General features: G+C 38.2%; 1 protein-coding gene across 10 annotated transcripts in view; it reads right to left on the reverse strand.

Annotated features, from left to right (window-relative positions):
* The window catches only part of TTBK2 (tau tubulin kinase 2), a 179,204-nt gene that overhangs the window by 103,270 nt on the left and 59,324 nt on the right, over positions 1-16,610 (reverse strand). Inside the window, exon 1 of one of the 10 annotated variants that reach the window (XM_034938604.3) lies at positions 2,087-2,210. The exons of the other annotated variants lie outside the window; for them this stretch is intronic. The gene's annotated coding sequence lies outside the window, so the exon portion shown is untranslated. Of the gene's footprint in view, positions 1-2,086; positions 2,211-16,610 lie in introns of those variants that run through there. 10 annotated transcript variants of the gene reach the window in all.

Raw genomic sequence — 16,610 nt, forward strand, 5'->3', positions numbered from 1 at the left:
CAATGAGATGTGTGAGCTTCTGGTTTGCTGAATAAGTGGAAGGGCTGGGGGGGTGGCCTACCCAGAGAGGGCACAGAAGCTCCCCACTCCCCCATACCTCACACTTATCCATCTCTTCATCCAGCTGTTCATCTGTATCTTTTGCAATATCCTTTTTAATAAGCTGGTAAACATGTTTCCCTGAGTTCTGTGAGCCATCCTAGCACGTTAATCAAACCCAAGGAGGGGGGAATCAAGGGAGCCCCAGGTTGCAGCCAGTCAGAAGTACAGTTTAAGCCATTCTAATGGTGTGCAGTGGTATCTCACTGTGCATTCTCCTAATGTTTAGTCATGTTAAACATCTTTTCATGAACTGATTTAACACTCTATATCTTCTTTGAAGTACCTGTAAAAGTTTATTAAATATTTTTAATTGTTTGTTTTCTTATTGTTGAGTTTTCAGAGTGCTTTATATATTCTGAAAATAAGTCCTTTGCAGGTGATTTGCAAATATTTTTCTTCCACTCTGTAACTTGTCTTTTCATTCTCTTCATAATGTCTTTTGGAAGCAAAGTTTTTAATTTAATGAAATCCAAATTATCAATTTTTAAATTTTATGACTCATGCTTTTGTTGTCATTTGACAAGCTTCTTGCCTAAACTCAAGTTACAAAGATCTTCTCCATGTTTTCTTCTAAAAGTTACACAGCTTTATATCTCACATTTAGATGTGTGGCACATCTTAAGTAAATTTTTGCATAATGTGTGTAGTTTAGGCGGAGGTTCATTACTTTTGTAAAAGGATGCCTGATAGTTCCAACACCAAGACTATTCGTTTTCCACCGAATTGCCTTTGCAACTTTGTAGATTATTATTGGCCTTCTTTGTGTGGGTCAGCCTATGTCCAAAATCTCTATTTTATTCCACTTGATCTATATGTCTATCCCTTTGCCAATACCACAGTCTTGATTATCCTAGTTCTGTACTAAGTTTTAAAATCATATAGTTTCTTTGCTTATATTTTATATTTTTAGACAGGATCTCACTTTGTCACCTAGGTTGGAGTATGGTGGCACAATCATAGTGCACTCAAACTCCTGGGCTCTGGCAATCCTCCCATTTCAGCCTCTCGAGCAGCGGGGGACTACAGACATGTACAACCATGTTGAGTTTATTTTTTTTTTCTTAGTTTATAGAGATGCGGGTCTCACTATGTATTTTTTTAATTGACAGAAATTATACATTTTTATTGTATAAACATGATGTTTTGAAGACATGTATACACGATGGAATGGCTCAAACTAATAACATGCCTCACAAAGACAACATTTTTAATAAGAATACTTAAAATCTATTCTCTATGTGATTTGATTTTTTTTCCAACATTCTTCTTCTTTTTCAACATTGTTTTGGCTACTCTAGGTCCTTTGCCCTTCTATATTAACTTTAGAATCAGCTTCTCTATAACTATAAAAAGTACTGCTGGGATTTTTATTATTATTTCATTAAATCTATAGATCAATTGGGGAGAATCAACATCTTTACTATAGTGAACCTTCCAATTAATGAATATGGTATGCCTCTCCATTTATTTAAATCTTCTTTTATTTCTTTAATCAGGGTTTTATAGTTTTCAACATACAGAATATATACATATACTTTTTTTTTTTTTTGAGACAGAGTTTCACTCTTGTTGCCCAGGCTGGAGTACAATGGTGCGATCTCAGCTCACCACAACCTCCACCTCCCGGGTTAAAGCGATTATCCTGCCTCAGCCTCCCAGGTAGCTGGGATTACAGGAATGCACCACCATGCTCGGCTAATTTTGTATTTTTAGTAGAGATGGGGTTTCTCCATGTTGGTCAGGCTGGTCTCGAACTCCTGATCTCAGGTGATCCGCCCACCTAAGCCTCCCAAAGTGCTGGGATCACAGGCATGAGCCACTGTGCCCAGCCCAGATCCGGCATATACTTTGTTACATTTATACACTATGTATTTCTTTTGGAGTTACTGAACTTTTTAAAATTCAGTTCTCAATTGTTCATTGCTAGTACACAGAAATATGGTTGCTTTTTGTGGCCTGATCTTGTATCACTTGCTAAACTCACTTATTCTAGGAAGTTTTTATGATTCTTGGGATTTTCTATATAGACAATCATGTCATCCACAAACAGGAACAGTTTTATTTCCTCCTTTTCAGTCTGTATGTCATTATTTCTTTATATATCTTTGCTGCACCAAACTCGGTCTCATTCTGGATTGCTGATGACACAAATGTAAGATGTTTTGATATTATCTCATAGGTCACTGAGGCTCTGTTTTTTTTTTTTTACATGTTTTTTCTTTGTTGTTCAGATTAGATCATTTCTACTGATCTGTTTTCAAGTTCACTGAATCTTTCATCTATCATGTCCATTCTGCTATTGAGCCCATTCAGTGAGTTTTTTATGTCTGTAATTGTACATCTTGGGTCTAAATATTCCATTTAGTTGTTCTTTATATCTTCTATTCCCTTGCTAAGATTGTCTATCTTCCTGCTCATTCTTGTAGCAAAGTCATAATGGCTGATTTAAAGTCTTTTTAATATAATTTTAACATCTGTATGATCCTAGCATTGGCATCTATGTTCTATCTTTTTCTATATGAATTCAGATTTGTCTGATTCTTTCTAAGCTGAGTGATTTTAGGTTGTATTCTGGACATTTTGAATATTATGTTATGAGACTCTAGGTCTTATTCAAGTTCCACCAAGAATGTTGGTATTTTTGCTTTAGCCAGTAATTGACCCAGTTGAGTTCATGCTTCAAGTTCTGACTGGCCTTCTGTAGGTTGTATTTCTAATGTCAATTCAGTTTTCAAAGCCTTTGCAGTTATATTTAATGTGTTCCATAAGTACCCCACGTGGTTTCCCATTTGGGATGTGGGCAGTGGTCTATCCCATAATTCAATTCTCAAAGTCCATATATGCTGTTTAGGATTGGACCCATGCATGCACAGATTGGAGGTCAGCTCAGGAGTCCAAAAGCAACTTTAGGTGGTCAGTGTCCCAAGTTCTTCCCTCTTCTACAATCTTTCATTTCACTGGGGCTCCCCTTTTCCAGTCTTCCAGCAGAACTCTGGGGCTTTACTAACACCACTCTGCAGAGTACTTCCCATGACTGTGCTCACATCAGGCAGGGCCAAGCAACAGAATGGCAGAGGGAGAAAAAAAGCAGTGGGGATTTGCCCAACTCTCTTCAGACCACAGTTCCTCCAATCTGAGAAGAAGGATCCTCTCCCTCTATTTTAGGCTCTTGCCTGCCCCCATTGAGGCCACTGCAGCCACTGTCAAGGACTGTTTGAGGCCTGGGTATAAGAGAATAAAGAAAAGAAAAAAAGAGAGAAAGATGTAGGATTTCCATGCTTTCTCTGGGCATTAGGAGACCCCTTTCCTCCTCCTTGAGTCAGAACTAGAAGACTTCTCTCGACGCATTTTCTGTCCATGTCAATGCTCACTTCCAAGTTGCAGGATACATTAAGTTCAGGCTGGGGTATACTGGAAGAAAAAAATGGTAAACTCACTGCTGGTTCAATGGTACTTTGAATTTTGGTCTTCTTCCCCAGTCTGTCTCCTACAATTTACTTTTCAGAGTCCTCAAATAGCCACTCCAAGAATTTTGCCCAGGTTTTTAGCTGCATTCAGTGGGAGAGACAGGTGAAGTGCGCTTACTCCATCTTATCTGGAACCAGAACCTGGACTACTGTTTTTCTTAACAAACTTTGTAGAACTCATTATTTTAAACTACTTGTATAACCTGGATCTTAATTAAAAATTAAAAATAAATCCTGTAATAATCTTACTGAGGAAGAGGGAAAAAGCAAGTTAGTAGAATCACAATTTTTTTAAAGCATATACACTTGTGGACATTGTATCTATGTGAAAAAAAGTGAGGTTCTTAATTGTACTTTGCTTCTTGTCTTTGAATCTTGTATGACCTGTGGACTTTTATAAATATTAGGACTATTATACATTTTTTAAAAGAAGAAAAAAAAAGCAGGAATTACCCAAAGTGTGAGAAAAAAGAAGCAGTTTTCAGGTGAGAGGCTGTAAGCCTTAAGAAACTGAAAATATGGCCAGGCGCGGTGGCTCATGCCTGTAATCCCAACACTTTGGGAGGCTGAGGAGGGTGGATCACGAGGTCAGGAAATTGAGACCATCCTGGCTAACACAGTGAGACCCCGTCTCTACTAAAAATACAAAAAAAAAAAAAAATTAGCTGGTCGTGGTGGTGGGCGCCTGTAGTCCCAGCTACTTGGGAGGCTGAGGCAGGAGAATGGCATGAACCCGGGAGGCGGAGCTTGCAGTGAGCGGAGATCATGCCACTGCACTCCAGCCTCGGCGACAGAGCAAGACTCTGTCTCAGAAAAAAAAAAAAAAAAGAAAGAAAAGAAACTGAAAATAGTTCAGGATGACCAGCACTCTGGGTATAAGCCCAACATTTTCGACAGAAAAAGCAGAAGAAGCAGGCAGGGGTCGGTTCAGTGTTTTGTATGCCATGTTACAGTGTGTGGACTTTACATGAGAAAAAGAAGATTATGAATAGTTTCTACTAAAGGCTGGGGAGTGACATAACTGTTTAGTATGTTAGAAGGATCACTCTTGCAGCAAAACATTCAGGTGAATAGAAAATAAATCTTAGTGACTGAATTTAAGGGACACAGTGAATTGCAGAACAGCATATATAGTTTGATTCCATATGTTGTTGTGGAAGGTGGGTAATGGAGGGGGATTTTATATATACATACATATATAAACATATGGATGATTATATATTATTTTAGATATATGATTTTCTATATGTGTGCGTATATATGTGTATATATATCTCTATACATAGATATATAGAGCTGATTATAATATGCATAGAACATTTCTGGAAGATACACAGGAAACCGGTAACAGTAGATAACAGTGGAGAAGAAAGTGAGGGGCTTAAAGGAAGTAGGCTTAAAGCTTCTCACTTTATTCTGTTGTGTTGATTTTCAAGTTTCTTATTGTGACCATTTACACTCTTAAAAATGTTTATTAGTGAAATGGAGGAAGGGTTTATGCACGAACTAGATATTAGTTATATATGAATGATACTAAAACAAGATAAAGTATCAACGAGCCTAACATTCAGTAGCACTGTTCTACCATATCGTTAGCACTCAAACAAGTAGTATAGATGTCCCGACACATAAGATATTACCAACTTTTTTTTTTTTTTGAGATGGAGTCTTACTCTGTCACCCAGGCGGGAGTGCAGTCACGCGATCTCAGCTCACTGCAACCTCCGCCTCCCAGGTTCAAGTGATTCTCCTGCCTTAGCCACCTGAGTAGCTAGACTACAGGTATGCACCACCGGGCCCAGCTAATTTTTGTATTGTTAGTAGAGACGGGGTTTTACCATGTTGGCCAGACTGGTCTTGAACTCCTGACCTCAAGTGATCCACCCACCTCAACCTCCCAAAGTGCTGGGATTACAGGCGTGAGCCACTGCACCCAGCCATTACCAACTATGTATACATTAAGTTCACAACACAAAATAGCTTTTAATTACATTACAATACAATGGGTATAAAGGGAAAAAGTAAAATATCTTCTCCTTTTCTGACTCCTCTGATTCTAATCACCTCAGGGGCTTCTTGAGTTATATGTGATTCCAAATGTTCTTTGTGCATATGGAGCATATATAAATATGTACGTGTGTTTTCAGGCAAAGACACACATATTCTATTCCATTTCAAGGAAACAGACCTCTGCTCCTTAAAATAATCTAGACCTATTCTCTACATGTCATTTTTCTAAATGAAAGCAGAGTAACGAGTAAACGAATCCCCAAGCCTACAGATAATGTTACATCTTCCAAGGAGAAAAATGTGAAAATGAACGTATTCAACAGATAGTTCTCAGAGACCTCCATACACCCTTTGGTGGAACAATGAACATCAACAAGGACAAACAAAAAGTTACTTTAGGAGAAGAAAAATGCAGAGGATGAAATAAACAAAAGAGTAGATTATATGTTTACATAAGGTTAAAGGATAGAATGAAGGGTAAGGAGGTATCCCTAATCTTTCAGGTCCCAGTATGTAACTATTATGCCCTCCCACAAAAGGTCCCTGTGGAGCAATTTTCACAGTCTTCTATACTGGATAAACCAGTTGTCTAATCCAGAAATTACATATTTCTTCTATGCTTATGACTGCGAAAAAGGAGCAGTCATACTTTGCAGCAGTAGCTGGAGACTTCAGGGAAGTCTCCAGGGAAGGCAGAACAGGTGCAGTTCCTCTCCTATAACAGTAACAGTAACAGTTACTTCTCCTGTAACAGTAACCAACTCTCAGCTTGTGCTCTGTAGCCTAAAAGGCAAAAATAAAATCCAGGACCAGTATTTCAGGGTAAAAAAAAAAATCCCTGAAAATCAAAACAAAAGCATTTCCTCTTCATGACCTATAAAGAAAAATGTAGTTTTCCCTGAATTTATATGAGGCAAGACAAATTAATTCCCAAATATCTCAACTGAGAATAAAATTGTTTCATTATCAAACAATGACATTTATTCTGTTATTTTTTGGTATTAGTTGGACCTCCACTCACTTTAGATGATGGAAAGGAGAAAAATTTAAAATAATTAAATAATCCTTCAATTAATTACCTTCTCATCCAAGGGAAAAAACAGAAAAACATCAGTTCTACTCAGGATGGTACACTGAAAAATGAAAAAGTACAAGAGATGATGCTGATCACTCGCAGCATAAAGAGCTAAGATGGAAAAGAAGGGCCAAATAACTTTCTATTCATCACTGACTTAAGTAGTGATTTTTAAATATAACCAACATCGTCAGATTGAACATACTATGGAGCGAACACACATAAGAATAAACAAGCACTCCTGTAATCCCAGCTACTCAGGAGGCTGAGGCAGAAGAATTACTTGAACCTGGGAGGTGGAGGTTGCAGGGAGCCGAGATGGCACCACTGCACTCCAGCCTGGGCAACAGTTCAAGGCTCCGTCTCAAAAAAAAAAAAAGAATAAATGAGAAATCAGATCTACAGAATATTTTTATTTATTTATTTACTTAGACACGGGGTCTCACTCTGTCACCCAGGTTGGAAAACAGTGGCATAATTATGGCTCACTGCAGCCTTGATCTCCTGGGCTCAAGTGATCCTCCTACCTTAGCCTCTCAAGTAGCTGGGTCCACCAGCGCACATGATTACAGCTGGCTAATTTTTTTATTTTTTGTAGAGACAGGGTCTCTCGCTATGCTGCCCAGGCTGATCTCATACTCCTGGGCCTCAAGTGATCCTCCTGCCTTGGCCTCCCAAAGTGCTAGGATTAGAGGCATGAGTTACTGCACCTGGCCTACAGAATACTTTTAAAAGAAAAACATTTTGTTATGCTCAAGTAAATATTTATATACAATTAGAAGCCAGTAAATGATGTATAAACTTTTAAAGATCCTAAGAAGATTTCCTTTGATAAAAAGATACACTAAATATAAATACAGCAAGTCCTCATTTAATGTCATTGAGAGGTTCTGGGCTTTAAGCAAAACAACATGTAACGTAATTCAGTCCTTGAAAAACCTTATTGAGTTCAAAGTCATTCTGTCATAACATTGGTGAGGAAAAACAATTGGTTTTGTTATACGTTGTTTTGCTTAAAGTTGCAGTTTCCAAGAACCTACTGAGACTTAAGTGAGGACTTACTGTAATAGGAATTTTACAATATTCTGAATTCCTAAAACATTAGACCAACCTATATGCAAGAGAAAAAAAAAAAACCCTCAAATCCTTAAACCAAATGAAAATTTTCTGGAAGATCCAAGGGACTGGCTTCCATTATAATAAAGAGTTGACTGTCTATATGACACGGTCTTGGGACTCGGAGCCTTAGTCATCCAAAGGTAACTGTCAACGAGTATTTATAGCACTCTTCAGCAAATTATTACAGAACCTCAGTATTTATTTTTCTTACTCAGAAAAAAAATCAACAATAAAGTTTATGAAGTAAACAACCAGAAATGGAATAGGTATGTTATCCTATCTTCCCACATCAATTTACAAATGTATGCTATAATTGAATATAAAGATACTTTGTGCTGTTATTTTGCCACTAAGCATAATATAAAAGTCAAGTTTAAATATACATAATCTCTGCTTTTTAAGAGGCCTACAATTTAAAAGAGAATACAAATTTATTTCTTTATTTATTTTTGAGATGGAGTCTCACTCTGTTACCCAGGCTGGAGTCCAATGGCGCAATCTCGGCTCACAGCAACCTCAGGCCTCTCGGGTTCAAGTGATTCTCCTGCCTCAGCCTCCTGAAAATTTATTTTTTTAAATATCATAACACAAGTTGAAAAGTGCACAAGATAATAAGGCAAAATACAGTCCTTATTAAAACCTATTGAGAGAAGTGTGTTAGCTCAATAGCAATTAGTACCCTAGTGGTCATACTGTGGTCTCAATTGTTTCCCAATACAAGGAAACAGAGTTACTAGGAGAAACAAGGCTCCTGATTCTGAATATGGCACAGAAAAAGTTTAAGGAACATCTGAAATACTCTGCTGTGCCAGAAAACAAGGATGACATCAAAGAATACTGGAGTTATACAAGAAGAACACAGAAGCCAATGCAAAAGAGCTTCTACTGGTGAAAGATACGAAATTTAAGCTTCAAAAGGATAATGATTTCAATGGTTTGAAATAAAATACAGAAAAAGGCATGAGTTCATAATGATACTCAAAACAAAAAACAAATCACTGGTCATATAAGGCCACAACTTATTTATTTATTATTTATTGATTGATTTATTTACAGACGGAGTCTTGCTGTCGCCCAGGCTGGAGTGCAGTGGTGCCATCTCGGCTCACTGCAGGCTCCGCCTCCCGGGTTCACGCCATTCTCCTGCCTCAGCCTCCCGAGCAGCTGGGACTACAGGCGCCCGCCACCTCGCCCGGCTAATTTTTTTGTATTTTTAGTACAGATGGGGTTTCACCGTGTTAGCCAGGATGGTCTCGATCTCCTGACCTTGTGATCTGCCCACCTCAGCCTCCCAAAGTGCTAGGATTACAGGCGTGAGCCACCATGCCCAGCCAAGACCACAACTTATTATTCTGAAAATTGATAAACAAAAGAGAAGAAAACTCAATCCCTTTATCCTGTCCTTCCTATACTAACTATATTTCAAGGGAAACAAATGATGGAATAACATTCTACTTTGTAGAATAATTCCAGTTAAGGAATTTAGAAGGAATCAGAGAATTAGGAAAACCACCATTTTGCAACCCCTAATGAAAACAATGAATGTAGGTGATAAATTCTTCCCAACAATAATAACAGCATGAATCTCATTAATCCTCTAGATCTAATTAGGAGTTCACAAGAAATATGAAGGATGGAAGAACACATTAAAAGTCACCACAAGGATGCAATCACCCATATCCAGATTTTGGACTATTTTATCAAACTAAGAACTTCATTCCTCCAACAAAAAAAAAATGTGAAGGCAAGGGAAAAAAAAAAGTAGGTGAGAACAAACTGTGACATGGCAACAAAATATAATGCAATGTGCCTGCCTTGTATATAAATCCTAATTTGAACAAAGCCACCTGTAAAATGATATTTTTGAGACAATGGGAGAAATTAAATACTGGATAGATATGAGATGGTATTGTAAAATAACGGTCAATTTTGTTAGGTTTTCAATACCACTGTGTTCACATTATTAAGAAAAGAATCACTTTGGGAGGCCGAAACAAAAAGATCATTTGAGGCCAGCAGTTCAAGTTCTCAACATAGTGAGACCTTGTCTCTACTTAAAAAAAAATTTTTTTTATGAAAAAAGAAAAAGAATCCCCTAATGTAAACTGTGGACTTCAGTTAATAAAAATCTAATGCCAGGCGTGGTGGCTCACACCTGTGATCCCAACACTTTGGGAGACTGAGGCGGGGGATCACCTCAGGTCAGGCATTCAAGACCAGCCTGGCCAACATGGCAAAACCCTGCCTCTACTAAAACTATAAAAATAAGCCGGATGTGGTGGCACACACCTGTAATCCCAGCTATTCAGGAAACTGAGGAAGGAGAATCTCTTGAACCTTGGAGGCAGAGGTTGCAGTGAGCTGAGATCACGCCACTGCACTCCAGCCTGGGCAACAGAGTTAGACTCTGTCTCACACACACACAAAAAAATCTATCAATATTGGTTCATCAGTTGTAACAACTGTATCACAAGAATGCAAGATGTTAATAATAGGGAAAACTGGATGGGAAGTCTGTATACAGGAACTTTGTACTTTCTACTCAATTTTGTGTAAACCTAAAACAGTTCTAAAAAGTAAAGTCCAGGGCCAGGTGCAGTGGCTCATGCCTGTAATCTCAGCACTTTGGGAGGCCAAGGCAGGAGGATTGTGTGAGGCCAGGAGTTCAAGACCAGCCTGGGCAATATAGCAAAACCCCATATCTACAAAAATTTTTTTTAAAAATTAGTTGTGCATAGTGGCATGTACCTGAAGTCCCAGCTTCTGAAGAGGCTGAGACAGAAGGATTGCCTGAGCCCAGGAGTTCAAGACTGCAGTTAGCCATGATTGTGCCACTGTACTCCAGCCTAAGCAACAGAATGAGAACCTGTCTAAAATAAAGAAAAAAAAAAAAAAAAGTCCATTCATTAAAAGAAAGAAAAACTGAGAACGTGGGTTTCCTCTCCAACGAGTCTCTAATCCATTCTTAAAACTGGTCACCTGAGGAAATTCTACAGCCTATTATTTTACTTTTCAACAATACAGATCCCTCAAATTTCCCTAATGCTTAACACAGCTACTTCTAATACGTTCTTACATAAAAACTTTCATACAATTTTTTTTTTTTTGGCAATGGATAAGTGGCAAAAACTTTCTATGCTCTAGTAAGTACAAGTTAATGGGGCCAGGCTCTGTGGCTCACATCTGTAATCCCAGTAATTTGGGAGGCTGAGGCAGATGGATCACCTGAGATCACGAGTTCAAGACCAGCCTGGCCAACATGGTGAAATTCTGTCTCTACTAAAAATACAAAAATTAGCCAGGCATGGTGGCACATGCCTGTCGTCCCAGCTACTAGGGAGGCTGAGGCACAAGGATCACTTGAACCTGGGAGGTGGAGGCAGCAGTGAGCCGAGCTCACAGTCCAGCGACAGAGCAAGACCTTGTCTCAAAAAAAAAACCCGAAACAACAACAACAACAACAACAAAACCAAAGTTAATGGATTCACAAAATCACCAATCATCAACTAAGCTCTCACAGGCAAAGTAATGTCTGCCAAATTTTGATACATCTCCAAACACCCCCTACCCCATCTCCACAGATTCTCTGACTAGAAACTAGGAACACAAATCTATAAAACAAAGCATATTTACCTATAAAGAATATTTTCAGTACAAAAACAAAGGAGCCCCCATTTGTTAGACAGAGATACATACTCAAAAAATTATATGATGTCTATAATTTATTTTAAAGTACTCCAGAAACGTGGGGAAAAAATGTTGAAGGGGTAGGATATATTTGCAACAATACTGGCCAAAATGCTGATACTTATTAAGACTGAGCTGAGTTTTGGATACATGAATGTTCATTATATAATTCTATTTTGGTACATATTTAAATTTTTCATAATAAAAAATTAGAGTAAGGGACTTCATTTCCAGTTCCACAAGTGAGGAACATGGAAGCTGCCATGCCATTCTATCAACAAGTACAAAGCCGAACAAGTGAAAAAATCACCAACTCTTCTTAGAGCAAACTGCTGCCTCCAAAATTGGAAAGAGAGATGGGCAGACACAGAGAGTTATGACATACCAGAGCAGAATCATACACGGGAACCAGTGCCAGAGTAGAAAAACCTGAATTGCAACTGACAGATTGCTGGAGGCTAGGTGTCAACAAGCCCAATACTTTAAAACTTCAGGGGTACCTAGTCATAGGTATGTTCCCTGAAATTTACAGAAATATTAGACAGAAGTCATGCTTTTGTGAGTTTTATCTCCAGGAGTTCAACTAGTTTTTTACAGTATATATAGGAGAAAAATTTCCTCATGCTTCCAGCAGGGAGAAGAGAAAAGGAACCATTTTTAAATATGCCACAGCATTCTGTTCTTCCTAACAAGGTCTGCCCTCAGGAGAAATAAGTTAACTACACCTAACCTGCTGGAGTTTGTTTTATTTATTTATTTTTTATTTAATTTTAATTTAAATTTTTGTATTTTATCAGGCAGGGTGTTACTCTGTTGCCCAGGCTGGAGTGCAGTGGCATAATCACAGCTCACTGCAGCCTTGACCTTCTGGGCTCAAGTGATCTTCCCACCTCTCAGCCTCCTGAGTAGCTGGGACTACAGGTGCACACCACCATGCCCAGATAATTTTTTGTATGTTTTGTATAGGTGGGATTTCACCACATTGCCCAGGCTGATCTCAATCTCCTGGGCTCAAGCAATCCACCCACCTCAGCCTCCCAAAGTGCTGGGATTACAGGCATGAGCAGTGCACCATACCTGGCCTGGGGTTTTATTGAAGCTTAATTGATCTGGCGGAGAGGAAATACCCAAATGCAACCCATTCTAACTATCCTGTCTCACCTAATGGGGTGCGGGGGGACTAGAAGCACTTAGGAGGTGCTTCACAGTCCAGAAGTATAGGCACACTAAAAAACTGAGAACTAATAATAGGACTATGGAATGTCTCCCCTCTCTCCACCCATTACCACATTACTAACAGTCTATTTTTGGCATTTGCTTTTATGCAGTACATTATGTCTAGCCATCAAGAAAAATATACAAGGAATACTAGAAGGCAAAAAAACACAATTTGAATAGAAAAAGGAAATAAATATCAGAACCAAACATGGCAGGGATGTTGAAACAATCAGATCAGGAATTTAAAACAACACTGATTAATATGCTGAGGGCTCTAATGGATAAGGTAGACAGCATGCAAGAAGAGGTGGGTAATGTAAGCAGAGATGAAAATCCTAAGAAAGAACGAAAAGAAAACACTAAAGATCAAGAACACTGTAACAGAAATGATGAATGCCTTTTATAGGCTTATTAGTAGACTGGACACAGCTGAGAAAAAAAAAAAGTATCTGAGCTTGAGGATGTATCTACAGAAACCTCCAAAAGAGAAAATCAAAGAGGACAAAGACAAAAAAAGAAAACAAAGAAACAGAAGAAAGGATTAAGGAACAACTATAAAAGACATAACACAACCATACACAAAGGGAACACCAGAAAGGAAAGAGAGAAAGGAACAGGTAACTATATGAATCAATGACTAAGAATTTCCCCAAGTTAATATCAAACACCAAACCACAAATCCAGGAAATTCAGAAAACGCCAAGTGGGATAAATGCAAAACAAACAAACAAAAAACCCCAAAAACCTACATCTAAACATACTATTTTCTAGCTATCAAAAATCAAAGATAAAGAAACAATTCTGACTCTGAAGAAGCAGTTTGAAAAAAAAGAAAAAATTCTGAATGAAGCTAGAGGGAAAAGAAAAACAAGCCTTACCTATAGAGGAACAACAACAACAACAACAAAAATTAGCCAGGCACAGTAGCTCATCCCTGTATCCCAACACTTTGGGAAGTCAAGGGGGTTGGATCGCTTGAGCCCAGGAGCTCAAGACCAACTGAACTCCTTGAGCCCAGGAGTTCAGTTCAGGCAACAGTGAGACCCCATCTCCACAAAAAATTAAACCTTAGCTGGGGTATTCTTTCTTTTTTTTTTTTTTTTTTTTTTGAGATGGCATTTAGTGCTACACTAAATGCCTTTACACTCCCGTTGCCCAGGCTGGAGTGTAATGGCGGATCTCGGCTCACTGCAACCTCCGCTTTCCAGGTTCAAGCGATTCTCCTGCCTCAGCCTCCCAAGTGCACCACCATGCCTGGCTAACTTTTTGTATTTTTAGTAGAGATGGGGTTTCACCATGTTGGCCAGGCTGGTCTTGAAGTCCTGACCTCAGGTGATCCACCCACTTCAGCCTCCCAAAGTGCTGGGATTACAGGGATGAGCCACTGAGCCTGGCCTAAAGCTGGGTATTCTTATATCAGACAAAACAGAATTTAAACCAACAACAATCAAGAAGGACAAAGAAGGGCATTACATAATGATAACAGGTTCAATGCAGTAAGACTTAACTATCCTAAATACATATGCACCCAATATTGAAGCATCCAAATTCATAAAACAAGTTCTTCTTGACCTATGAAAAGACTTAGCCCCACAATAATAGTGGGAGACTTCAACAGCCCATTGACAGCATTAGACAAATCATCAAGGCAGAAAACTAACAAAGAAATTCTGGACTTAAACTCGACACTCAACCAATTAGACCTAATAGACATCTACAGAATACTCCACCCAATAACCACAGAATATACATTCTTCTTATCTGCACATGGAACATATTCTAAGATTGGCCACATGCTAGGTCATACAGCAAGTCTCAATAAATTCAAAAAATCAAAACCTAGCACTCTCAGACCACAGTGCAATAAAAATAGAAATCAATACCAAAAAGATCTATCAAAACTACAAAAATACATGGAAGTTAACCCAGTCCTGAATAACTCACGTGTGAACAATGAAATTAAGGCAGAAATAAAAAAAATCATTGAAATTAATAAAAATAGAGACACAACTTACCAAAATTTGGGATGCAGTTAAAGCAATGTTAAGAGGAAAGTTTGCAGCACTAAATGCCTTTATCAAGAAGTCAGAAAGATCTCAAATTAACAATCTAATATCTTGCATAGAATAGAAAAAAAAAGAGAACAAACTAATCCCAAAGCTAGCAAAAGAAAATAATAAAATCAGAGAAGAATTGAACAAAATTGAGACACAAAAATCCATACAAATGATCAATGAAATAAAGACCTAATTTGTCAAAAGAATAAACAAGATTGACAGCACTAGCTACATTACCAAAGGGGGGAAAAGAGAAGATCCAAATAAGCACAATCAGAAATGACAAGGATGATAACTGATCCCACGGAAGTACAAAAGATCCTCCGAAGTTATTATGAACACCTCTAAGCACACAAACTAGAAAATCTAGAGGACATGGATACATTCCTGGAAACACACAAACTCCTAATATTAAACCAGGAAGAAAGTGAAAACCTGAACAGACCAACAACAAGATTCAAAATTGAATCAGTAATAAAAAACCTACCAACCAAAAAAAGCTCTGAACCAGACAGATTCACAGCCCAATTCTACCAGCTGCACAAAGAACTGGTATCAATCCGACTGAAACTATTTTTTTAAAAAAATGAGGATGAGTGGCTCCTCCCTAATTCATTCTATGAAACCTGCATTAGCCTGATACCAAAATTTGGCAGAAACACAATAAAAAGAGAAAACTTCAGGCCAATATCCATGATGAAACAGACACAAAAATCCTCAACAAAATACTAGCAAACCAAATCCAGCAGCACATCCAAAAGTTAATTCACCATGATCAAGTAGGCTTTATTCTTGGGATGCACAGTTGGTTCAACACATGCAAATAAAAAAATGTGATTCACCACATAAACAGAATTAAAAACAAAAACCATATAGTCATCTCAATTAGATGCAGAAAAAATTTTTCAATAAAATCCAACATTCCTTCATGATAAATACCCTCAACAGACTAGGCATCAGAAGAACATATCTCAAAATAATAGCCATCTATGGCCAGGCGCGGTGGCTCACACCTGTAATCCCAGCACTTTGGGAGGCGGAAGCAGGCAGATCACCTGAAGTCGGGAGTTCCAGATCAGCCTGACCAACATGAAGAAACCCTGTCTCTACTAAAAATACAAAATTAGCCAGGCGTGGTGGCACATGCCTGTAATCCCAGCTACTCGGGAGGCTGAAGCTGGAGAATCGCTTGAACCAAGGAGGCAGAGGTTGCAGTAATCTGAGATCGCACCATTACACTCCAGCCTGGGCAACAAGAGCAAAACTCTGTTGCAAAAATAAACAAATAAATTAATTAATTAATAAAAATAATAGCCATCTATGACAAACCCACAGCCAACATCATACTGAATGGGTAAAAGCTAGAATCATTTCCCATGAGAACTGGAATAAGACAAGGATGCCTACTCTTACCACTCCTACTCAACATAGTATTGGAAATCCCAGCAAGAGGAATCAGGCAACAGAAAGAAATAAAAAGCATCCAAATAGGAAAAGAAGAAGTCAAACTATCTCTCTTCACTAACAACATGATTCTACACCTAGAACACCCTAAAGATTCCACCAAAAGGCCCCTAGAACTGATAAACTTCAGTGAAGTTTCAGTATACAAAACCAACGTACAAAAATCAGTAGCATTTCTATAGACCAATAATGTTCTAGCTGAGAGTCAAATCAAGAACACAAGCCTGTTTAAATAGCCACCAAAAAAAGAATGAAAAATAAATGAAACACCTAGGAATACAGCTAAGCAAGAAGGTAAAAGATCTCTACGAGGAGAACTATAAAACATTGCTGAAAGAAATCAGGAATGACATAAATAAATGTTAAAACATTCCATGCTCATGGACTGGAAGAATCAGTATTGTTAAAATG

This window comes from Pan paniscus, chromosome 16 (genome assembly GCF_029289425.2).
Source record: "Pan paniscus chromosome 16, NHGRI_mPanPan1-v2.0_pri, whole genome shotgun sequence".
Taxonomy (NCBI): domain Eukaryota; kingdom Metazoa; phylum Chordata; class Mammalia; order Primates; family Hominidae; genus Pan; species Pan paniscus.